General features: G+C 36.9%; 1 long non-coding RNA gene and 1 pseudogene across 1 annotated transcript in view; one reads left to right on the top strand and one right to left on the bottom strand.

Annotated features, from left to right (window-relative positions):
* Nucleotides 1–25681, bottom strand: part of LOC148126161 (uncharacterized) — a 262320-nt gene that overhangs the window by 15264 nt on the left and 221375 nt on the right. The window lies entirely within an intron of this gene.
* On the top strand, nt 5997–6525 carry LOC113435995 (peptidyl-prolyl cis-trans isomerase H pseudogene; annotated as a pseudogene).

Genomic DNA, 25681 nt, shown 5'->3' with positions numbered 1-25681 from the left:
AAAATATAGGAGTAAAAAATTGATAAAGAACTCTGTTCTCATTTATACATGGTTCATAAAATGTAAAGTGAGTCATTTTGCTTTTCAGAAAAATGAAAACCAAGCAAAACTGTCTGACACCTTTCATTTTAGAACTGGGCACAAATTGTTTGCAGCCCCATTTTTATTTTCTTGCTGCGTCTTTCAGATTAGCCATTCAGCTGTATTTGGGTGTGTTTCCCCATGCGATCTCCATGCTGGCTAGATCTGCTTGTAGCATTGCAGGCTCCTAAAACTGCATAGGACATAACAGTCAGCAGGATTATAGGACAGTCTGAGCAAATGAGACAGTTGACAAAGAAAGATAAAGACCACATTTCTAACAACAAGCAGCAACCTGCAAGCAAATTGATGCTACGATATTGAAGTGACACCAATGCTTAGCAAGGACGTCTTTTTAGTCATTTGTTCAACTATATCAATGCATCAATTTTTGATGTTAATAGCAAATGAAAGAATGTTCTATGCAGCTAGAACAGAGCTTTGTTCTGATATGCAGATAATTACTTTCATTGCTATGTTTATGCCCTCAGCTGTAGCAGACATCTCTGTCACAGTGTTCTGTGCTGCTAATCAGCCATTTTATTATCTGGTCTTTCCAAGGAGAAATATGTTCTTGTATCCTCTGTTTTGGAGAGCCAAATATCATACCACATCCAGCATTTAATTATGCAAATATAATGATATGAATTTATTCATTGTGAGGCATTTTCATATTTGCACATATTCTTCTCCCAAAAGGTGAATTTTAGCTTATTAAAGCTGGATTTCAGCTTATCTAAAGGTTTTAGAAATGTTGATGGTTGTGTATCTCATATACAATCCCAACTACACACATAGACCTTCACAGCATATCCTGTATTTTTTAAAGATCTGACAAAGAGAGTATTTATTTAGAAATATTTTAAAGGCAATGTTCAAGGTGGTTCAGTTATACGGTAGATATCAAATTTAGCAGACTTGAAAACTTTGGGAAAACTTTCTAACAGCAGAGCAAGGCTGGGAACACTGTTGTGTTTTGGAAGTGGAGAAAGGCAAAGATCAAATAGTTAAAGAGAAAAGAACAAAGCTGCTGAATTCTTTTGTTGGTTACATCAGAAAGACTGTCCTGTTAGCATGTATAAGGAGCAGCTCTAATAAATTTCAAAATGCTTCTTTGCTGACCTGACTAGCTATATTCTTCCTTTATTTAGAGCTCATGGTTTGGAATAAATGCTGAATCCCTTTCTGACATTTCTCAAGGTCCTTTAGCCTCCAAGCTTGTCTTGATTTCTACAAGACAGCTGCAGTTTTCAGAACTTTGTAAAACTTCTTCTGCCAATTATCCCCATAAAAAAGAAAAGTAGGAGTCATTTTCTTTCTTTCTTCCTTTCTTTTTTCTCTTTCACTCAACATGCTTACGTTAGCGGCCTATTAAAGATATATGTAACCTCTATGTTCTTAATAGACTTTGCCTTCTGGTGATAGCTGCCTTATAGAACTGGATCACAGGAAATCTGGCTTTGCTATGGCTGCTGTTCTATCTGCATTTGAAAGGCACCCTTCACATTCAGTGAAGAAGTACTAATTTGTTAAAGATGTGGTGTATATTCCTAATTTGATACTAAAACATGTTGTCTGACCATGTTATTTAAAAATATTACTTTCATTGATTATTTCATGTATCAAATAGATTGAAATTATTTTATCTAATCTAATTAGATAATTGGGGAGGAGGTTTAAAAGTGAATCACTTAGAGTGGGGTGTCAAACTCACATCATCATGGAGTCATCATGTAACATATCAGGACTCCCCCCACGCCCTTGCTAAACCAGGCATGCACATAGCCAGTGTGTGACACATCCAGCACACAGCCTGGGAGTTTGACAGCCCTCACTTAGAGGTTTTTCCTGTTTCCAATAGTCCTCCTTTCACCAAGTCACATTTAATCAGGAGACAGTTCTCTATGCCAAATATTTAAATATATTAAGCGGATATGCATTCTGTTATACTAGAAAATGCAGCCTATCATTTTACCTCTATGTACACAAACATGTATTTTCAAATCCATATGGTAAGTAGAAAACACACAATAACATCATTGTGATAATTCTAATTAGTCACATTTCTACAACTAATTATTCAAGAACTTGTAACTTAAAAAAACATGTTGAATTTCCTGAGTTTTCATTAAAAAGGAGTCTTTTCAATATCATGAAAATCTGATGAGACCTAACTGTTAACACCTAAAAGAATTTTAGTGATTAGTAAGGAAGAAAATAGAGTACCATCAATCATCTGGAAAAGGAAAGAGGGTACTTTTTTCACAAAACTGTGAAAATTTTAGAAGAAAGAAAAATCTGAAGAAAATATTATGACAATGTATTAATTTTGCAAACTAATGTCCAGGGATGAGCTAAAAATTGCTTAGAAAAAAAAATCCACGGGAAGATGTTATTAAGGTATATAAATCAACAATTGTATCAAGAAGCTTTTCTTTTTCTCTTCAGATACTAGGACGTGCCATACAGTCAAGTTCATTAGAGGGAAATTTAAAACAAACAAAAGGACCCCTCCCCCCACAGCTCATATAGTAATTCATCTGGAGAATTCATTATCACAAAGTATAGCAATAGCCCCCTCCATGATAATTTTGAAAAGAGATTTGGATAAATACACTGACAACTCTAAAGACTATAAGTCAATTACTTCCCATTTGAAAGCAAGCTAGCAAGCCTCCAAATATCAGACATGCAGAAATAACAATGTGAGAGGACTATAGCTTCAACTTCTTCTTGTGAGCATCCTAGAATTATCCATTGGGCCACTGTAAAAAACAAAATATTGTACTAGAATGGGTATAGAGTTGATGTTATGTTCTTACAATCTTTCAGTTTTTAGAACAACAGGGCTTCTTTAAACTTCACAACTGCCAGAGTTTTATCAAGTTCAAGTAGGCACAAAAAGTCAAAATAGAATAGAATTGAATTCTTTATTGGTTAAGTGTGATTGGACACACAAAGAATTTGTCTCGGTGCAAAATAATGTCAAAGTGAAACTAATCCAGTATTTTCTTTAACATATATTTTACCCATTTGCCATGTATTCTGATACAGCCAAGAGATAAACACCAAAGAAGCCTAGGATTAGAGGGTTGGAACTTTTAGTTCAGGGACAGTAAATAAGGATCATCTGATAATTTCAGTACTGAATTTCAGTAAAAACATTCATGAGAGGTTGCCGTTCAACTTTTTCATAAAAACAGAAATGGAGAACCCACAACCTTCATAGCTTTTCCATTGCTTTACAGAATTTGCCTTTGGAAACTTTTTTTCCTTATATTTAAATGAAATCTAACATATCCATTATTTTTGTCCTTAGTTTCTATAATCATGAAGAATAATCCTTGCCCATCTTTCCTGTAGCTTCCTTTTATATATCTATCTGAATATGGCTATTCTCCTAAGTCTCCTTTTCCTCAGATTGAGCATCCATGAGATACATCTTCAAGCTCCGGTATCATTTTTGTTGCTTTCCTCCAAACTATCTTTAACTTGATAATATCCTTCTGGAAATGTGATGTCAAGACTTTATATATGGTGCTCTATTTAGGTATTAGTTTAGCACAATGACTAGAAGGAAGCAAGGACAGCTTTCATGCACCCCAAAGACAACAAATGGTCAGAATGTCAGTCCAGGCTGTATCACACAGGAAAGCAGTAAAGTGGATTTTCATTTTGCTGTTCCTTTTCAATCTATGTTGCTTGCCTCTGAGTTTTCCCATCCATCTCCTGTCCTCAAAGTACCATTTCATCTCACAGATTTACAGGGGGCAGCACTGGCAGTTCTGCTCTTCTCTCTCCTGTGGCCCTCTCCATTCCAATTCTTGTTTATCTTGTCAGATTCTGTGAGCGTGCTTTATATCCTGACTTTATTCCCTTGTTTTGCATCTGTCTTGTCAGACTACAGGATGGGGGCAGATAGTTTTGAAGCCTGCTTTCTATATGGCAGTCTCCTTTGCCATCATTTTTCACTGCTCTGCTGTACAGTCTTCCCCTCTGCTCTTTGCATAGAACATCTCTGCCCTCCTGATGCTCTCCAGATTTGTCGGCAGCCATGAACTGCTCACACTTGCTTGCAATCAGACAGCATCTAGATAACCTTCTCTTGGGGGAATTTAACCAAAGATTGTCAGCTGAAAGTTTCTCCCTTCCAGTTCAATCTCTCCAGACTCTCATTTAAATTAATAGTCAGAGATGAAGGGATGAAAGAGAAGCAAGACAATGGTTTTTTTTTAAATCCTTGGAGGTTTAACTTTATGCATTTAAAGCTAATCCTGCAATGCATGAAAGTCTGTGTATTGCTGAAGGAAAGAGGAAAGAGACAGGAGGAAGGGGGAAAGGACTCCCTCTGAAACCTACCAGAGTTGAACTGCTAATCCATTTGAAAGCATGTTGGCTATTTCTGCCTCTTTCTGATCATCCACTTTGCAGGTTGCCTGCAGGGGAGGTGACAGGTTTCTCACCTTTGCAGCTGGCTCAGTGGAAGAGAATGAAGGAAGAACACAGAAGCAGAGAATTTCAACTTGTTTTATTATCTTTGAAGGAGCTTCATGAATACAGTTCTTTAAAGAGAACCCCATAGGTGCTACATGCTTTGCATTTTGGAGTATAGTTCACGATCATCAGAAGTAATGTAATTCAGACACAAAAACACAAGGTGAGGTTTCCCTGATTCTTCTTTATTCTAAACTGTTGCCTGAAGACCCAAGTTTTGTGCCCAGGCCCTACTCAGCTAAAGCTACTAGACCTGATATCTGGAAATATGGACAATCATTCATTGGAAGGAAAGAGGTGGAGGTTTGTCTCTCTTTCTGTGTTTTGGTGTTTTGTAGGTTGGATCAGTAACTTAGCTTATCAATAGCATACTAGGGACTGCATGCTACAATATACCCATGCAAAAGATGAAAGGGGAAATGCAAAGAAATGAACAGAAGCAGGCAAAACATTTTTCTAATGTAAATTATATTAACCCCAATCTACACAATATTTTTCAATTCTGTTCCATTAAAAACTACAAGCTCCAGGAAAGTTTGAGCACCGCATATGAACTTGAGAGGCATATGTAGCTGGATTTTCTTGTTGTATGCCCTGTTGGTCTAAAATTTAACCTACAGCCATCCTTTGCTGCCAATGCGTTCACTTTCACTAACAACATTATGGAATTTAGGGGTCTAAGTTAGACCACAAATACATCTCATTTGGGACTGTCACTCCACCTGGTTTTTTTTTTCTCAGTAGAGAAATACGTGCTCTACATTGAGTGACAGAACATTGCCAGATGAGTTATCTTTCCATTGGGACTCCTTATTTGTAGTGGATTTCTACATCCCTTATTCCTGACCATTTCTTGTAACCAGCTTCTAGGAGAAATGGTAGTAAGCAACAACTATGCACTTCCCAAGGCGCTCTCTCTCTCTCTCTCTCTCTCTCTGTGTGTGTGTGTGTGTGTGTGTGTGTGTGTATTTTGGCCTGGCTTAAGTGAAGTCACTGTGTCACTTTGTTTCCAGTGCAAGAATCAGCCAAACTAACAGTTGGATACAGAAATCATGTGATTTACTCTGAAAGTTGGATGAGAGGTTCTGAAATGACAGATATGCTCTTGGTCATTTTGAAGATAGCACAATCAGCCTGCATTGCAGGTCAGAAATAAATTCAGGGAAAGAAAATGTTTTCTGCTATGATCTGGAAATGAAGATGGCTGTTCTTCAGACCTTTGTGTTCAACAGGACGTCAGGGAGAACAAGCTGAAAGTGATTGTCCAGGTGGATATATGGAATAGACTTCTCGTGAGTTGAAATAAAATCCCGATTAAGTCTAATGTTAATATAGGAGGCAAATGGGATGGGACTCTATAGCTTGAGAACTAGTGTAAAAATAATACCACAAAAACACTGCTGTGGTGAGAGGCAGTCGCCATGGTGGTGCTGGCTTCTAACCCTAAAAACTCCGTGGTCTTCTTCGATGTCACCAACGGCAGGCAGGAGTTGGGCCACATGAAGTTGGAGCTCTTCGCTGACCTGGTGCCCAAGAGAACCGAGAACTTCAGGCAAATTTGAATTGGTGAATTCAAAGAAAGATGGTGTTCCCATTGGTTACAAAGGCAGCACTTTTCACAGGATTATGAACGATTTCATGATCCAAGGAGATGATTTTGTAAATGGAGATGGAACTGGTGTGGCCAGCATCTATTGAGGAAACTTTGCCGATGAGAACTTCAAACTGAAATACTCAGTGCCCGGCTTGCTCTCCATGGTCAACAGTGGTCCCAGCACCAACAGCTACCAGTTCTTCATCACATGTTCCAAGTGTGATTGGCTCAATGGGATACACGTGGTTTTCAGTAAAATAATTGATGGGCTACTAATCATGAGGAAAATTGAAAATGTGTCCACTGGGCTGAATAACAAACCAAAACTCCTTGTGGTAATTGCTCAGTGTGGATAGATGTAGGTTGATTTTTTTTTCGTCCAGAGAGGCCAAGCAGTTCCTGATTGCTAATCCTGCTTCATCCCACATTTCATGCATCTGTCCCCTTCCCTTTATAAATAAAAAGATTTTTTTTAAAAAAGAAAAGAAAACACTGCTGTGGTATTTCTTAGTACAGGCAAACCTTGACTTAACAGCCCTTTATTTAGTGACAATTCGAATTACAGCAGCACTGAAAAAAGTGACTTACAACTGGTCCTCGCATTCATGACTGTTTCAGTATCCCCATGGTCACATGATCAAAATTAGGGGGTTTGGCAACTGGCATGATTTTATAACAGTTGCAGCGTCTGGGGTGGGTGGGCTCATGTTATTGGTCATTTGCAACCATCCCAGCCAGCTTCTGACAAGCAAAGTCAATGGGGTTAGTCCAACTCGCTTAACAGCTGTATGATTCACTGGGCACATGCAATGATTCACTTAATTGTGGCAAAAAAAGGTTGTAAAATCGACTCACTTGCCTTGCTTAGCAATGGAAATTCAGCTCCCAACTGCAGTACTAAGTTGAGGACTAACATAAAATTATCAGGTCAAATGTTGATATAAAATAGTCCACCAAAGGCCTGAATCATGATGTTTTTCTATGCAAAGCAATAGCATACACTCTTTTTCCTCCTTAGATTTCTTTTTAAATTCAAAAATCCAATACACATATCATTCATACATGTATGTATGTATGTATGTATGTATGTATGTATGAATGATGCATACATGTACATATATATGATGCATATGTGAATGATGCATATATATATGAATGACGCAGCTTGCATTTGTTTGAAGCTTGTTCCCATTAAGAGATTGCTATAATTTCTCTCACCCACAACCAAAATAGAATCCAACAAAAAACAAGGTTATTTTTCCAATCTGGAAAACTTGTAATATTAATAAAATAGGACTGTAATGGAGGAAATGAGGCAGCTCATAACCAAACAGATGATGTGTTTGATTGATTTAGATCATGGAAATTCTACACAATGTTCTGATTTCAATTTGCACTGACCAATCATCCTTTCAGAGTAAACCAACTGCCAAATGCCCATCACAGGATACTCCTGTGGTTGCATTAGTTCAGCAGAGGGCAAATTCTTCAGCAAATATGCCAAAGGCTGACTACAATAAAATGACTTTACTACTCAGACATAAAAACTAACACTATCATGTTGGTTCAAATTTGATTATGTTGCGACAGTGGTTAGAATGCAGTCTTGCAGGCTAAATCTGCATTCCCACAGCCAGGAGTTTGATCCTGACCAGCTCAAGATTGACTCAGCCTTTAATCCTTCCAAGGTCAGTAAAATGAGGACCCAAATTGTTGGGGGAAATATGCCGACTCTGTAAAATGCTTAGAGAGGGCTGTAAAGCACTATGAAGTAGTATATAAGTCTAAGTGCTATTGCTATTGTTACCTGGAGAAATAAGGAGAAACTTCCTAACAATGAGGACAATTAAGTAGTGGAACAGCTTGCCTTCAGAAGTTGTGGGTGCTTCATCATTGGAGGTCTTTAAGAAGAGATTGGACTTGTCTGAAATGCTATAGGAACTCCTGCTTGAGCATTCCATTCTATGCTATGCTATGCTATGCTATGCTATGCTATGCTATGCTATGCTATGCTATGCTATGCTATGCTATGCCATGCCATGGCATGCCATGCCATTAATTTGGGCAATGGGAAAAAACCAGGAATCCTTAATCCAGAGTTTCAAAAGAATGAATCTCTGTGCAGAGAAGTTGTAACTGCCCTTTTGTAGGTTTATAACAAAATCTGCTTTTAAACCACCTCCAATGCCAGCTCCATCCCTTCAACAGTTTCAGAAGAAAACACACTTCCCGAGACTTCTTGGAAAAGTTGTTGCTTTAACTGCACTGGTTATTGCTATAATGTGCCTAGCCTGTTCCTTCAGGTTAGTGCTGAGTTTACAGACCCCTGCTGGGTAGAACAATGTCTTTGAGTCAGGATTCGCAGAAGGAATCTGGCACACTCGGCAGGAGCTCCATGACCTTAAAGGAAAGGGACATCGGCACTTTTCTATTTTATCCTTTCTCTGGGCAGCTCTGTATCTCACTGCTGACCTGGATGAATGGAAGGGTGAAAAAGATGCTATTCCTATCAATAAATAAGCTTACACAAATTCATTGTGATTGATCTCACATGTTGCCATGAGCTTGCTGTTCCCATTTAGCTCAGGTAGCATCAGCAATATCCTCTTAAAGCCACAGCCGGCCGCTGGTATGAACTATTGATTGTTAATATTATTATTATTAATAATAATATTTTTACGTCTTCTTTGAATGCTATCACAGTTACTTTCCACAGAAGAGATGAACATAGAGATGCAATAACCATCGCAATTTGCTGTTAGCAATAGTGTATTGCAATGCCATGCAATGATAAGGAATGGGAAGCTGAAAAAGAATACTGCAGTATTATGGAGCTATAGTTAAACTGATTTTGTAGAGATTCATTTTTAGCGTTGATATACTATCTCAAAAGGTTGTTCACCACAATATTTACCAGTATGGGACATATCATTCCAGATGAGATGGAGTTTTCCGTGAAGTTCACTTAGACACTGTTCAATAATGGGAATGTGTCTATAATGTCACAATTCTATAGGACAGCAGTCTCCAACATTTTTCAGTTTGGCAGCATGGGGGAGAAGGGATGGTTCCATGTGAGTGGCAGGTGTCCATGCACACACAGCTCCATTTGTGCAAGCAGATCTTTGCACGCAAGTCCAAGCACCTGTTGCTTGTTCAAGTGGAGTTGAGTATGTATGCACACTTGTCCACTGTTTACGCTGTCTGGTTTCAAATGGGCCATGGCCTGGTAATTGAAGACTCCTGCTATAGGAGCAACTGGTTCTCCATGCGGTATAAGTGGCTGGTTATAATTTATAAGTCCCACATGGCTTGGGACCCAGGTATCAGTTGAAATTACTTCCTCTAGTAGAATCTTATCTGCCCAAAGTGTAATATTAAAAGTTACTACTCCTCATGAGGCATTGCAAGAGAAGAGTAGGTCCCTGCAGGAGTTCCCCTCCTGGAAAATCAATTACTTTGGGAAATAAGATCAGCATCCTCACTGATACATTTTGGAAAGATTCTTAAAATCTGGTTGATTAGGCAAGTATCAAGGATTTAAGGAGTCAGTAAAGTATGATTCTAGATCATATATGCATGTTGCTCTTTATATAGCTTTTGTAAGTTGTTGAGATTCATTTGAAGGAAGCAGTATGAAATTACCTATACTAAACAAATACATTTTATGAATTTTAAAAAGCACGTTATATTCATGTTAAATTTGAAATGTTTGATTTCTCCCAACAGGGGATGTTGGGGGAAATTTCCTCTGTGTGGTATGTTGGCTGCTACATCACACAGGAAGCACAGAGAGATCTAAATGACTTACTTTAAATCATGGTAATTATTTCCATAGCAGTATCCCAAGTCTTTCATGGTAACAGCATGGAAACTATGCTGTAGAAAAATCTAAAGTTCAGATGTACTGAATCAGCGTTCTCATGTTATTATGTTTCGTGTTTTCATTTGGATGTTATCCAAACATTCTGGCTTAAAAGTTTCTGTTTTGTTCCAGGGAAGACAGACCAGCTGGGAAGAAGCTGATAGCACTGGCATGCTCAAGAATCATAATTACCATTATCCACGCATCTCTGCAATTGATTAAATTAAGGAGTGGTGCCTGCCTTTCTCCTATAATTCGATTGATGGATATTTCTAAAGAGATTTCAGTTCCTGCCAATGTCTGCAATTAAAACCATCCCCCTGCCAATAAATATATGTGGATAGGAGGTTGAAATTGGCTCATTTAGTGCTCTGGCAAACACCCCTTCCCAAATTGTGAGGTATTCCCATCTCTCCAATAGTTTAAATAAATCAAAATAATATTGGATGAACATCTTATTGATAAGATTTTTTTTATCTCCCTTTATTACTTTATAAATAACTCAAGATGGTGAACATACATAATACTCCTATACTCTTCTTCTTTTTCCTCACAACTCTGTGAGACAGTGACACAAGGTCACCCAGCCTCTTTCATGCCTAAGGTGGGGCTAGCACTCACAACCTCCTGGTTTCTATGCCAGCAACACTAAAGTGGCTTTGCAGTAGGAATTCATAAACTTTTTCTGTGCTAAGAATAATAATGGTAGGAAAACAAGTTGGATTTGCTGTCACTTAGATTTAAATTGTATTTAAAGTTAAATATAGCTAGTACAATCACTCTCTACTCAACTGTGTAATAATGTTTCCTTCTTATCTCATTGAAAATCACAATCTACATGTGACTAAAACTTTTGGTGTTACTTCCATTAACTGGCCAAAACAGTGCATCATAGGACAACCATTTTTGAAATAAATTACCTCAAATGGGATAACAGACAGAATGCATCCAGTATCTGGGACCCACCACACATGAAGGAATGAAATTTGGGAAAGTTATGGCTGTTGCAGTCACATGATGGTTTTTGTAACTGGAGCGTGGGAATAAGAGGCAGAGGCAAAAGTAAAGGCTAACAGGCTTTATTGTTACAAAGTAAAACAGCCGCAGCTTGCCACAAGCTAACAAGGCAGCCTGCTGACAGAGAACAGCTGATTCCATTTGACAGCTCCTTTTATATTTAGCTCTCAAATGGAATCAGCCAATCAGGGAAGGCTCTGGCTCCTGCTCAAAGAGCTTCCTAAAGAATCCCGATTCTACCTCACAATTCCTTTCTCTCTCTCCCACCCAAAAGCAAGGATCTGATTTGTCATTTCTTCTTCTCTTAAAGAAGAAATAATTTTAAACTTCGTCAAGAAAAGTCTGGATATTTTTTTTTATTACTTTACGTTTTTTCTGGCACACAAACACACACACATATTTATTTCTCATGTTTCTTCAGGAACTTGAAGGAGGAAGGGAGGAAGGAAGGAAAGAAGGAGGGAAGGAAAGATTTCCAATGCTTTCTGCCAGCTTTCCACTCCTTTCTACTTCCAGTACTTTTTTTGCCCATTCATGGTCATTCTGTTTCTCTATTTAGGTAAGGAAAAAACTCTGAAACAATTGACCAATAGGTCACAAGTTTAGTCTAGTAATAACTTGGGCTATATAGCTCAGAAAAACATAACATCAGGTTAGAATCTCAAGATGTACCCCTCTAACATAACCTAGTAAGTAGGTTGCTGAGCATCTCATACAAAAGTGTTTTGGGTCAGATTATTGTATGTACAAGGATAAAAAGATTTGGAAATACTCACAGTGGAGGAATGATGAAGATAATAGAAGTTGTTGAGATGGCCAAATAGACTTGTTTGATTAGAGAAAAAACAGTGTCTATATGTATTGCCTCTGTAAATCCCTTAGGGACTTTTTATGCAAAACATAAACAAAAGAACTTATGATTAGATAGGATAAATTATAGAAAGAATAGAGTCAGGCTTTAATTTTAGAGAAAGAGGTAAATCTATACTTGCATTTATAATTGTGGAAAAAAAGATCAGAAGGATTTTTTGCCTTTTATCATTCTCTTTCATTTCTTCCTTTACCTTTTCCTCCTCTTATTCTATTTTAGTTTGTATTAATTTTAACTCTATTTTTAAAGCTTTCATTAACATTATACTTGTGTTATGGGATGCTTTGTGTCATGGAGGTGATGCAATTTTCTTCCTCCCAAGGGGAAGTGGCAGTGTGATCTTTCTAGAGAACATACTTCATTCACTTTAATGCTTTGAGCAGTAATAGCTGGACAAAGCTTATGCACTTGGGTTACACTTGCACAAAACCTATTTTAGCTTTTGGAATAGGGAGTATCAGAAATGAGATGGACTCAAGCAACAAAGTCCAATTCACTTCAGTGTCAAAAGTGGAGCAGAAGAGCTTGGTTCATAATGCAACTTTGAAGGGAAGAAGCACAGCTTTGACACAAATTTCTTTCACAAGCTATCCAAGATAGCTGCTTAGTCTTTCTTCAAGTTAAATGTGATTTCTGGTGATTTCATTGAATGTTCCTGGCAGCACCATGAAAGTGATTTGCCATTATAAAATCCTTCCTTCTTTCTTTCCTTCCTTCCTCCCTCCCTCCCTCCCTCCCTCCCTCTCTTCCCTTATTTTTCTGGGGGTAAGCACTAACTAGGATTAAACTTGCTTGCCTCTTTGAGATTAGACAATGATGGCTTTCTTAAGATCACCACTTCCTAAATATAAAAACATATATATCAAGACAAGTGCAATACAGAAAAGCATGATGCAACATTTAAACAACGAAGAAAATGCCTACATTAGAAAAGTGTATTTGCAACTGAGTAGAAATGTTCACATTGATATTTTATCCCTATTAATGTTAACTAATGAGATTTTTGCTTAGTAGAACATTTGATTGGTTAAATGAAAAGTTGAAGAAAAGGATTTTGGATTTGGCCTTTGTAGATTTTTTCAGAAATTATTGAATTGTCCAGTGGTGGGATTCAAATATTTTTATTAATGCCCATGGCTTGGTGGGCATGGCAGGGGAAGGATACTGTAAAATCTCCAGTCAGAGGTGGTATTTGCAGGTTCTCCGAACTACTAAAAATTTCCACTATGGTTCTCCAGAACTGGTCAGAATCTGCTGAATACCATCTCTGGAATTGCCCTTCAATTTACTGTGAATATTTTACATACTTTTTGGCTATTTGCCTACCCTATGCTTTTTCTACATCTCTTCCAATTAATTTGGTAGAGGCAACATTTGGTCTTTGCTGGGGGAAGTGTTACAAAAATAGTGGGTGAGGCAGGACAACATTAAATTTGATTTCAATTCTTCTACCTGGAAATTTAATTAATCTTGAATTGAATGAATGTCATCACAGTTATGTATTTAATAATTTTCCTCCTCTGAAACATAAACATTAGAACATACTAATAATTTCTGAAGATGTTTATGGGGTGCACTCAAGTTATTATTTTTTTGAAGCCTTGAGGTCTCAGGTTTTATACCTCTGAGGTAGAAGAAAATTCTCAATGATGTAAAACATTAACCATTCATATTAACATACTCATTATTCATTTTAACATATCCATCTTAAAAGGTACTGAGTTAAATGCCAACTTTGTTAGCTGTGACTTAGATTTTCTAAGTCCTACTGTAAAGTCAATCTGGAATGAGTCCATTGCTTGGATAGAAACCTTGTTTTTTCACTAATGGCTTGAGTCCTAAGATTTTGCTTTGTGAACAGAATTCTCCTTCTGTTCCTGGAGCAAACTTTAGGATCCAAGCCAATTTATTTCAACGTGTTTTTCTTGCTGTTAACTTGGAAAGTTTTAATGTGACACACTGTTGATTATAACAACCTCCTAAGTTTGAAAACATGGCATCTGAACCTACTAGGGTTAACTGTCTATAGTTATTGCTTAATTCTCTATGACATCACCTCCTTGATTAATGATATAAAATCACTCTAACCTCATAATGCAATATGCAGTTTACAAATTACACAAAGAAGATGACTATTTTATGTACAGTTCACTCACATGCATACTCACATGCACTAATATACACACAGGCCCCAAATTAAAATCAGTGTAAGGAAAAGCTGATTACTAGATTATTGAAGTGGTTAACCTTCTTCCTGAGTGTTTGAGAGAAAAGGCTAATGAACGGTGGTAAAGAGTGAATGTGCATTTATAATAAGAAATAATAATCAGGCAGAATCTTGGCACATAAAGTGTACTGCAAATTAAAATTTTAATTTAATTCATCACAAAAAAAGCAAGATGAAGAGATGTGGGGGGACATACTAACAGGATATTCTTTTGAATTGACAAGTTTTTGTCAGTTCTGATAAGGATTTTTTTGTTAATGCTTCTCTGGTACCATTGTTTAAAGGCTGTGAAGAGACAGGGGTAAGTATACGCTTCTGGTCTAGCCTTTATCTCTTTATTAGGGAGGTTAGTATGTTGAAGAGCCTTTTGTTCTCTTTGTGTTCATTAGTCAAAATGCAAAAGGTCGCTATGGATTTACATACTTGACTTGAGATGATGAATTGGTGCAATTAGTAACATTACACTTATTTTCATACCATCACTTTGATTTAAAATGTTGTTGGCTTAAAAAATCTTAATTTCTAGGGCAAATTACCCAATTGTTCATTTTGTGTTGCCTGTTTGAGTTTAACTATTTTTGGATAATTAGTAATTAGTAATTTAATTTCTTTCTTTTCTGATTAATTGAGTTAATAATGTTTGCTGAAAAATTTAACCCCCCTATTAGAGACTTGCATCCTAGACCCAGTTTAATATTGCCACATTCATGAAAGTGTCACTGGAAAACTCATCTTCCAGCAATGCCACATGACATTTGTGTAATGCAACAACATGGATGTAGTATGGCCCAGCAGTACCAATACTAACATTTATTCTGAAGGAGAATATATATATATATATATATATATATATATATGTATATGTATATGTATATGTATATGTATATATGTATGTATATGTATATATATGTATATATATATCATATATATATGATTCTGAAAACAGCTAAGGTAAGAAGTTATTAAATGCTAGAATTCCTCCTGGGTTTTCATATGATCAACTACATGTTGTGATTAAAAAGAATAGCAGTGAAACTGATTCTGAAAGAGGCCTGTTAGATGTTTTACAATTCTTCATTATTCTGTACCACTTAAAGGCTCTCTGACAGAGCATGTAGAAGGTCTCTTTGTAAATGTCCACTGCATATCTTTACTGTAATACCAGTAGACACATATATTTTCTCCCTTAGTAGATTGTAGAAGAGCTGTGTTAGTCTGTGTTACAGCTCAAAAAAGCTTATATTATTCAATAAAATTTATTAGTTGGAAAAAATTGATACCAACTCTTTCTTTCTCCTTTACAAATACAACCAAACAAATCCTTGAACGTATTTTATTTTCCACACTTTGCCAAAAATCCTAAAAATGCATTGATGGCTCCTTACCCTTACTGCAATTCTATAAAGAAATTTAGGCTAAAAGATACTGCTCAGTCAAAAACATGGAGAGGAATGGGTCAGGAAGAATGTTTTACTTGGGTCTACATAATCCTTGTTCGATACTCACAATAAGACACATGTGATAAAAGTAGCTCCATGCTGAAAGAAGGGATTATTTGGGAAACTCTTAATTGTCTTTGTATCCAGCTCAGTAGCTGGAGACCATTCAAATGCTCTGTTTATTGGAGTAGTTTTGTTGTTTATTGGAGTAGTATTGTGAAAATGATGGATCTTTGCTCATGGTCATAGATTAATTTAAGCATAACACTCATCCCTCCTCCATAGAAAGGAAGCCCTTTCTATGCTCCTGTGGAACTCACAGCGGGTAGTGGTTGTGTTTCTCCTCTGAAATGAATGAAAGCATTATGCATGGTCCCCCCCTTTCAAAAGGTATGGGGACTTTAACAGCATGTAATGTGTAAATTCAACAATTCCAACATCATGCAGCTGGAATCTAAGCCATTTTTCTAGATAGCAACATAAAAAGCCAGCTGGCTGGCTGGCCAGTCACCGGTCTTGCACCATTGTTTAATCCTGCTGAGTTGAATATACACTCCAGACATCTCTTTACTGTTGCTATGAAGCTATCAGCGTTGGACTCCTATTAGCAATGAAGCTAAGACAAAAAGTGGACTTTTCCATGAACTCCATGGTGGTTTTATGCTATTGATAGGGCAGGTACAATTATTATGTTGGAACAGTATGAGGAGTAAGAATTCTGGCAGACCAAAGAGAACGGAATTTAACCCAGGAGAGAACAATAAGAGAAAAAAGAAGAAAGGAAATAAAAATAAAAAAGGGAAAGGTCTGTTAACACAAAACTTTCATTTTTCTGGATAGCAAAATAATGCCTGGAGGATAGATCGCCCTTCAGATTTCTTTCTTCCATTCACAGTAGCTCAGCTCGCTTTCCAGCTATTCAATGAGCTGCAGACAATATTAGCTCAATTAAACAACAGAGATTCAAAATAAATTACTTTATCCTAATTAGACCCCAAGCCCCTGATAAATTCCAATGGGCAATGGAAACAATTATATACTTCACTTTGAAATTATGATTTTTGCACTGGTTGCAACCTAAATCAAAGAGATAGCAATAAAATAAGTTGAATGCTACTAATTGCATCAATATATCTTCTCAAGTAAAACAACTTTGTGACAACATAATATATATTTGAGATTTATATGCATGAATATAAAACTAAACTGGATTCAATATATTTAATGCAAGAGAATCAATTAAATTCATCCTTAATTGATTCATCTTAGTTAAGATATCTGTTATCTACCTATCCATCCATCTATCATTCATCCATCAATCCAACCATTTTTGCATCATCTTACCTTATTTTACTTTTCATGTTTACAAGAAGTACAGGAGTGTGCTAGGAAGAATTTTTTTCACACTAATTTCAGCCTTGAATACAAGTAATGAACATTTAGTAGAGCATAAAGGATTTTCTAGGTGTGGAACTCTGTAACACTCTTGTTGTAGTATACAAATTAGGAAGGTCCCATTTGTATTTGGAATTAAAGATTAAAAAGGAACAAGATTCTTTCTGAAATAACTAAAGCTTTAAACTGATCATAGGCTACAGTGGAGAAGCATCTAAATATGCAGTTACTTCTATTTTTGGCAGGATGGAATGCAAATGCAGGAATAGTAGATCCTTCAGAACAGGGTTTTTCAAAATTCTGAAATGTTAGGTTTTTTGTTTTTTTAAAAAAAGTCTTGAAACACTTGGTCAAGAAGCAAAACTGTAAATGTATAACTTTTTCTCATTCTTAGCCTGGCATAGAACCCCATCAAGTTCTTGAGGAACCTTGGGATTCCTTGCAAAATCCTGTTTTAGAGGATAATCTTGAGGCAACATCTTTATCTTTTTAAAGACAGAGATAGAAAGATGAAGAAAATTATAGCCCATAGACTCCATAAACTATTGGACATCTAGAGAAGTTGGGTTGAACTAATGGTGAATGTACTTTTTAATTACTATGTAAGAAGTATATTCTTAGAAGAAATCTACCACCTTCTGAAAACTTGTTGGTTTGAACCAGAGGTCTCCAAACTTGGCAACTTTCAGACTTGTGGACTTCAATTCCCAGAATTCCCCAGCTAGCTGGCTGGGGAATTCTGAGAGTTGAAGTTCACAAGTCTGAAAGTTGCCAAGTTTGAGGACCCCTGGTTTGGGCAGACATATTATTATGGTTATGGCAAGGTTAAGTCTTCTGGAAATGCTACATTCTGCTTCTTTATGCTTGCATACTGCACAAACATTTTTTAAATGACAGCAGATATAAAGTGGTTGTGACCAGTTATAAACTATGTTGGTTCTGCCAGTTCATCAGATCAGCTAGACTTAATTCCAGGACACTACCCAGGAATATCCGGTTCCTGCCATAGACTGCTTCTTTTGTATTTTTCTTTTTATTAATCAACCTCACCCTGTGGAACTAAAACTAGGTCATGGTAATTGATAGGAAACAGATGGCTATTGGAAACTAGAACAAAACCTTCTGCATGTTGCTCTTACTTATGACATGGAGGAAATTGGTAGTTGGCATTCTGCAAAACTACTTTACTCCCCATTTTGCCACAAGGTGCTGCCCCCATGACCATTTCTCCTTTGAATGACTCTGGCCACCAAAATTTTTTTTAAACTTTTCACTTGGAACGGGAAGAGTAAACAACACTCATATTTTCAAAGGCATTGGATGAGAAATGTTCTGTTTATACCTGGAAAAAAATAAAAAGGAACCATTATCCCAAAGTCCCATTGTGGCTCTCAACAATGGAAGCCCAATGTCCTGGAGGTAGAACATGTCAATAATAGAAAAGCATAAGTGTAACTATCGCTCAAAGCTTGCTGTAAAATGTATGTATGTATATATATGTATGTATGTATGTATGCATGTTTGTTTTTAATTGCATAAATGTTGAGTAAAAATTATTTTAAAAATAGTTTTTTTTAAATTTTTGAATGCTAGGTTTCTATTCTTACCACCAAGCCTGCTACCACCTCCCAACAGATATCCTGACAGGTTAATCCTGCTTCATTTTTCTCCTGTTTACCTGGCTCTCTCTCATCTTCATGGAATACAACACCTTTATCTTTTCTGCTCTTCTCCTGTCTGCTTCTTCTTGCATTTCCTTTGTGCTTGATGCAGAGACCCTCCCAATGGTCTCAACCACAGCAACCATGCTAGCCATCACTCTTGTGAAGTCCATTCTTTATAGTGGAAGAATGTTGCAATTGGTAGCAATAGTCTTCAGGAAGTGAAGAAGTAACAGATGAGAGAAGCAGGGAAAGTCTTTGGCAGGCTGGAGACTAAGTCCAGCAGTGCAGAAATGAAAGATTTCTGTTCTCTGCTTCTCATCTTTTGATAGCAGGAGCAGATCTTCTGTTGGCCTTGTTTTTTTGGAAGCAGAGCAAGAACTACCACGAGCTCCAAAGTAGATGTTAAGCACCAGGGAAATCAGGAGGTCCAGGCAATTCAAATGGGTATAAAGATTTATTGCAAGCTTAAGCTCTCTATAAAAATCTGAACTGTTAATAGTCCAAACAAAATGGAGGTAGATAAGAGTCAAAGGCATTCAAGGTGGGCTGGACTTAGATCTCTTGTGGGTGCAAAGGGGCTCACAACTAATTATGTGTTTGACCCCTCTCTTGGATTCCGCCTGGTCATCTCCTATGGTAGGTTTTTCAAACAACATACTTTCCTCTTGTCTCAAGTCAGGAGGAAATCACATTGTGTGTGGGAGGGGGTTCTTGTTGATCAAGTTTGTTAGGAATGTAAGTCACCTAACAGTTATTTGGGTTGGAAATATATAAAGCAGGATAGACATTTTAATACTATGTCTTTAAGAGAATGCTAAAACTGTAATTGGGTGTGGTTCCGCAAATGGCCATAAGACGGAGCCAGAAACCTGGGTTGTTTTGAAAAGTGTGAGTGAGTCTTTATTCTTTCTGTTGGAGAGAGTTGCCATTCCTCCTAATGACTGTTACTGATTGTTGATGTAAGTCTGTTACTGAACTGTTTTTTGATATTGGACTTTGATATTTGGATTGTCCCTGAACTTTACCTGTGAATGACTTGGACTGCTTATCTTGGACTTTGCTTAAACGTTTATGGGAAGTAAAAACCTACATTTACTGTACAGTGTATCTGTGTGCTGTGTGTGTGTTATTCTTCACTACTCTCACTACGTCTCCCTGTATGTGCTCATTCTCCTAACAGGGAATTACCTCAACGAAGTTCTCTAAAATGACCCTATATTGCTGTGTCTCCAAGGTTAGTTATGGATGAAACTGACCCCCTATTTGAGCCAATTTAAATTACTGCCACAATAAATCATAGTGTTCCGTAGTGTGGTATATTAAGATTTATAACAATTAATTGGTAGAGGTGAAAAACCTATTTCTAACTGAGGTTAATATACTTTGCGACTGAGGCCTACTCCTGACAGCCATCAACCACCAATAAAGCTATTTTTTAAATTGCTATGAAGCTAAGGAAACTGTTTGGAGCTTACTAGCTTACAATTAAAACTGGCCCAACAAACATTACACAGGAAGATCCAATAAAGGTCATGCTTTGATAGCTTATTTAAAAACATTCATTTGGCTTTCATTGGCCAGCACACTGATCAATATTGATAAATGCTAGGTCAATGATTTAACTAATAGCAAGTGACTGATCGCTTACTTTCATGTGGATTATCATATGTAACTTGGAGAGTTAAATATTTCACATCCTGCAGTCACTTCACTGCCAAAATTCTTCTATTATCACCCAGACATTTTTTTAAAAGGAGGAAAACATCTTAACTGATGAAAATTGTACTTTTAAAAGTCTCACTTGGTAGCTTTCAAAAGTGAACTAGCTTGGGAAAAGTTTAATACTCCCTAAGAAGTGCACCATGAACCCAGGCCAAGTCAGGATTTGACACATTTATTTGATAGTAAATAAAAAGGACAGTATGATGATTAATACAATCTGTTGTTTATCCTGAAACTAACATAGGTCAGCTAGAGCAAAATTTTCTGGTGGTCAGCAAAAATAGGAGTTAAAAAAGGAGAGCTTGTAAAATAAATGGAAAATATATTGGGACCAATTAGGAAAAAAGATTTTGAAGGTATATTTCCAGGGTAGCTTCTGAACAGAATAATCACCACACTCAGTTGGCCTCAGGAAGTAGAACATCTTTAGAAGATCTGATTCTGATTTTTCTTTGGCTTTAACTTGGCCTCTGAGTAAGTTGCTCTTCCTTGAAAAGGTACAGCTCTTCAGTTTTTTTCTCAGGAAAGAAGCGTTCCATAGAGAGTAAAGTTAGTTTTTTTTAAAAGAGCATCACTCTTAAAAAAATAAGTAGCTATATAGGAGAGTCAGATGAAGAATTTAGTTTGTTTTTTTTCTAAAAGACAGAATGGAGTGGAGAGAGGAAAAGTATTAAAGAGTATTGATAATTCTATATGGTATTACTAAATACTGTACAAGTAAATAACATTATAGAGTAATTAAATTCACAGTGAAGGAAGCCCAAGCTGCCTTATACTTATGCGAGTATAATAATAAAAACACATTTCAATATTCTCAATACTCTTTTACAGCATGCATAATCCCTCATATAATATGATCATATGTTAAGGGAAACTATGGTTGGTGTTTATGGGGCAGAATTGAAGAGGTAAAATAAATGAAGAAGGATTTACAGTCTTTTAACCTACAGATTGCATAGTTTGGCGATATAGAAACAAGTGGATAGTGTTCCAAATATGCTTTTTCAAAAGGAAACTGTTCTGGATGGAAGAAGCTTCCTGGATGACAAGTAAAACATCTTCAAGGAAAAAGAGTTGCTTTTTTAAAAAATGCACCTTTGTGACAACCATGATCTGGATGACTGAGAATCTCCATAGACATTAAGCAGATGGATAAATAACACATTTGCCACAGTATACATTCTATCAGTTAGATTCAGTCAATCCAATTGGCAGAATCGATTTAACTCAATCACCAGTTTTACCAACTGATGAAATGGTTGAATTAGGTCAGCAATTGTCCAAGTTCCATTTAGGTTTCTAGAACCTAATGAGAAGTTACTCTACTTAGCATCTGAATGAACAAATGATTCTTACTCAACAGTTCACTATATATTTGAATCGAAGTCTTAAACCCTAATTACAGATAGAAGTCTTGGCAACAGTGCTAAAGAAAGAATTTTAGGGACCAAGAAACAATTGTAACTCCAGGGGAAGCCAACAGAACAAAATGATGGGAGACCTACTTCAGGTAGGAAATGTCTCAGACTCCACTGTGTTAAATATCTCCTTATTCATCCACTCTAAGCATTCTCCAAGTTTGCCTTCATTCATGTATATACTTCTATTTATTTAGAGCAGAAGTAAGTATCTTTGCTTTCAATTGACTTTGTCACTCATGTTTTACCCCAGGTAATAAGTAATGCCATAAAGAGCAATATGATATTTTAATAGGCCAGAGATGTCACCTACAGATGAGTCACCATTCACCCATGGGCACTCATAGGGGTCAGAAGCACAATTCTTACCCAAACTTAGTTGAAATATATAAAAGCTACTCAATTACAAATGTTTAATATATTTTATTCAAAATCAGGAGTCATTTTAGAGAAGAAATATTTATTATCTGTAGGATTCTATATCTGTATAATAAAATATCTTCACTGATAGTCACCCCATCAGATAAGATCAAGTTACAGGAGAGAAGAATGCTGGTTATATAAAACTTTGAGCTCCAAAATGACCCTAATATTACTAACAAAGTCAACTCCCAAATATCTGACCCTTTCAAGATGTAAGTTTGGGGGAATGTACCCTTCTACTTTGTTGCTTTAAATCAATCAATAACAGTTCCATCTCAGCATGATTCAGCTGAGAGTTTATTACAAGTCATCTGAAACTGAGTTTTAGCCAAAGAATAAGGCATCAAGGAAAATGCGGTGCTGGAGGTTGATGTGGAACACACAATTCAATGGGCAAAGTCCACTTGAAACAAAGCTACTGAGTTATGTAGAATGGCAACTTGCAGTTGTTTTTCTTTAGAAAATTCACTGAAGTTAAAACAGATCCCAGAGACTCATTACGAGCAAAGTCCATTTCGTTTAGGGAGAAATAAAGTAAAATTAAAATTATCTGGAGTAATAGGATAGAGTAATAATTCAGGCTCAAGTTCTGAATTCAGTCAACTTTCAGGCCAGCCGGAGTCAGTGTTTACTTAATCTCTCATGTCACAATTCATGCCAGAATGAAGACAAAGAGCAGTCACATCCTCTCCTCCAACTGAGCAAGTGTCATAAATTATTTCAAACACAGCAGTGCCAGGTGAGTCACTTAATTCAGTTTCTTGACTATACTTTGACGTAGGATAAATATGGCTTCCTGCCACTTATATATTCTATGACACTCACAACACTTCTGCAGACAGAGAGACTCGAGCTAAACTATTTGCTTTTTTTGGCAAAAAAAATTGTTCTTTTATTCAAAACTTTGCTCATCTACACAACTTTGTAACCTCGTGTTCTTCTTAGGTCCCACCTGAAATAACATGGTCATGCCTCTAGCAGGAAAGGCTTTATCCTAGGTTTAGTCCTGTTGCCTCCACAGAGGTCTGGGGGAAAAAAAACGTTTTGCTGCAAATCTTGTCAATCTGCACCCATAGCTGAGTATGCGTTAGCATGTTATGCTAGTATGTGCTAGCATGTTATGTATGTGTATGTTAGTATACATTAGCATGTTAGAAAACTGGGTGATGATTTAGTTTTAATTTCAAAAAGGTACATTGGAAATCAGGGAGGTCCAACCATAGGATCTGCAGATCTCAGAAAAGCCACATCTTTCCCCAGGCTAACATGACCCAAAGAAAACACAGGAGTGCTACATCCATCTTCCCACTCATTTGGAAGATCCTTTTGCTAATGATTTCCAAAACAATCCATGGCTATACTATATTAAATGTATTATTAATTTTGATTGTATTGAAATACAAGTATGTTTTTCTTTGAAGGGAAGGTGAATATCAATAGGAGTAAAACAACATATAGAAAATAAAATGTTTCTACACTGAAATTCTTAATGATGCACATTAATAATACAGAGTATATTTTCTTTCATTCCTAAGAAACTTTCATTATGTTGCCATTGGGGGAAAAAACCACTATTTGCCAATATCATCCCACCTATTTAGCCGGGTCAACCAATATATTTGGCAGATTTTCCACATTTTGTTCTGATGGTGGGAAAAATTGTGCTTTGTACTTCCTGAAGAACAAAAGTCTTTAGACAGTCAGGTTTTGTTTTTCACACACCAAAAGAACAATCAAAATAGCTATTCCAATAAAATAGTTTTAATAGTTCAAAAACACCACTCATACCCATCAATCAAAACATTAGGGAAGAGAAGACAACACAACTTCTTAACAAGATTGCCTAAAAAGGGTTAGAGAAGGAACAAGAGAATCAGGCAACAAGGCAGCATGGAAATGTTTTGATGAGAATGGGAAATATGAGACAACTCTCCAAAGTTGGCCAATAAGCTTGAATTGTCTCTTGTGGTTTGATTGGTTCAGTATGGTGCCAATCATCTGCCCAGCAAAATGCAAATTCCTATGCCTTGCATAATGATCACCAGAAATAACTGGTCTTCCCTTGTTTATGGGATGGCCATTTCCCCTTTTAATAATATGCCATTACATCTATCCACAGCTAACTGTACATGATGCTGTCAGAGATGGCATAGTTGTCTTTCACCTTAGGCCTTCTTATCTCTCAGAGTGGCATCTCCCAGTTTTACATCACCTCAGCATTATAATTCAGCTTTCACGGTATAATAACGAGGAGCCTAACAAAATTATAGGGCAAGGATTCTTAGAATTTATTAAGATTATTACTACACAATGGAGTTGGAATACATTAGCATAATATTTCTTTCTTATCTTGCATTTCCAATTTCCTTCAATAGTGTTTTTGTTCTGCTCTAACTAATCTTTAGCCCGTAGTTAGGAGTTGCCACTTGTTAACAGTTAATCGTGGCTTAATTTGTATTTATGTCTGATCATTCTGGTGACATTCCAAACCAAGTCATTCCTCTCTCTCTCCTCTTTCCTTCCTATATAAAGAACAAATCAAAGCACATCTCATTACAACTTCCATTCGAAGCTGCAAGCTCTCGTTGGATCTTGTAGCATAACAGAGCTAATTCTTTTGGGTAAGATGGAAATGATACAGATGGCCTCATTAGTGGGCCTCCCTACTGACTGGTCCCATGCGGTGCCAACTGTTTCAAAGGAATCTGTCTACCTCTTGACTCCAAGGGTGTGCTCTGAAGCAGCTCCTGATGGAGAGGGCAGGGAGATGGTGCATCTATGGGAAAACAAAAGTCAAGTGGGAAAGCAGTGCGATAATGATGGAGCTTTCGGTTCACTCCCTTGGGTCTCCAGCATGCATACTGGGGAATACTGAAGAATACTGGGGACTCAGGAAATGAGGCATCTTGACACGTACCAGAAAATGTATCTTGGTTTCCATTTCTCACCTGCAAAAATATTGAGGGCCTTACAATATCTCATGGCAGATATGTAAATCTTTGGTCTTCATTCTGTGGTGTGTCAGTCCCCAGGCACCAAATGCCCACCAAGTGGCTCAATGGTTTTGATTCCGCCATGATTTCTCCTTTGCCTCCTGCAGTGGGCAGATTTTTAACCAGCTGGATCTTTTCTGCAAGTCTCTCTTCTCTGCTGACAAACATCCTTAGGGACTCCAAGACTGTAACCCATATTTCCACCCTCAGCTCTTTCTGCTTTTACTTTATTGTCTTGCTTCCTTCTATCTCTTCTATCATTATATCCCACACAGTAGTCCACATATGTAGGCACTTTTTCTCCTAACAGAGTAGAAAGTTTCTTAAAGGAATGAGCAGATCAATATTGTTGTTGCTTCTTGCTTTTAAAATGCAAACCACCCACATCATTTGAATCATATAAATAAAATAGTAAATAAATGTAGCAGGGGAAGGGAGAGAAGGAATAAAAGGAAGTTTTGGCAGGAAGTGGAAGAGA

Source organism: Pseudonaja textilis, chromosome 3, assembly GCF_049901715.1.
Source record: "Pseudonaja textilis isolate UNSWEBS1 chromosome 3, rPseTex1.2, whole genome shotgun sequence".
Taxonomy (NCBI): Eukaryota; Metazoa; Chordata; class Lepidosauria; order Squamata; family Elapidae; genus Pseudonaja; species Pseudonaja textilis.
This window is presented reverse-complemented; position numbering and strand designations above follow the sequence as displayed.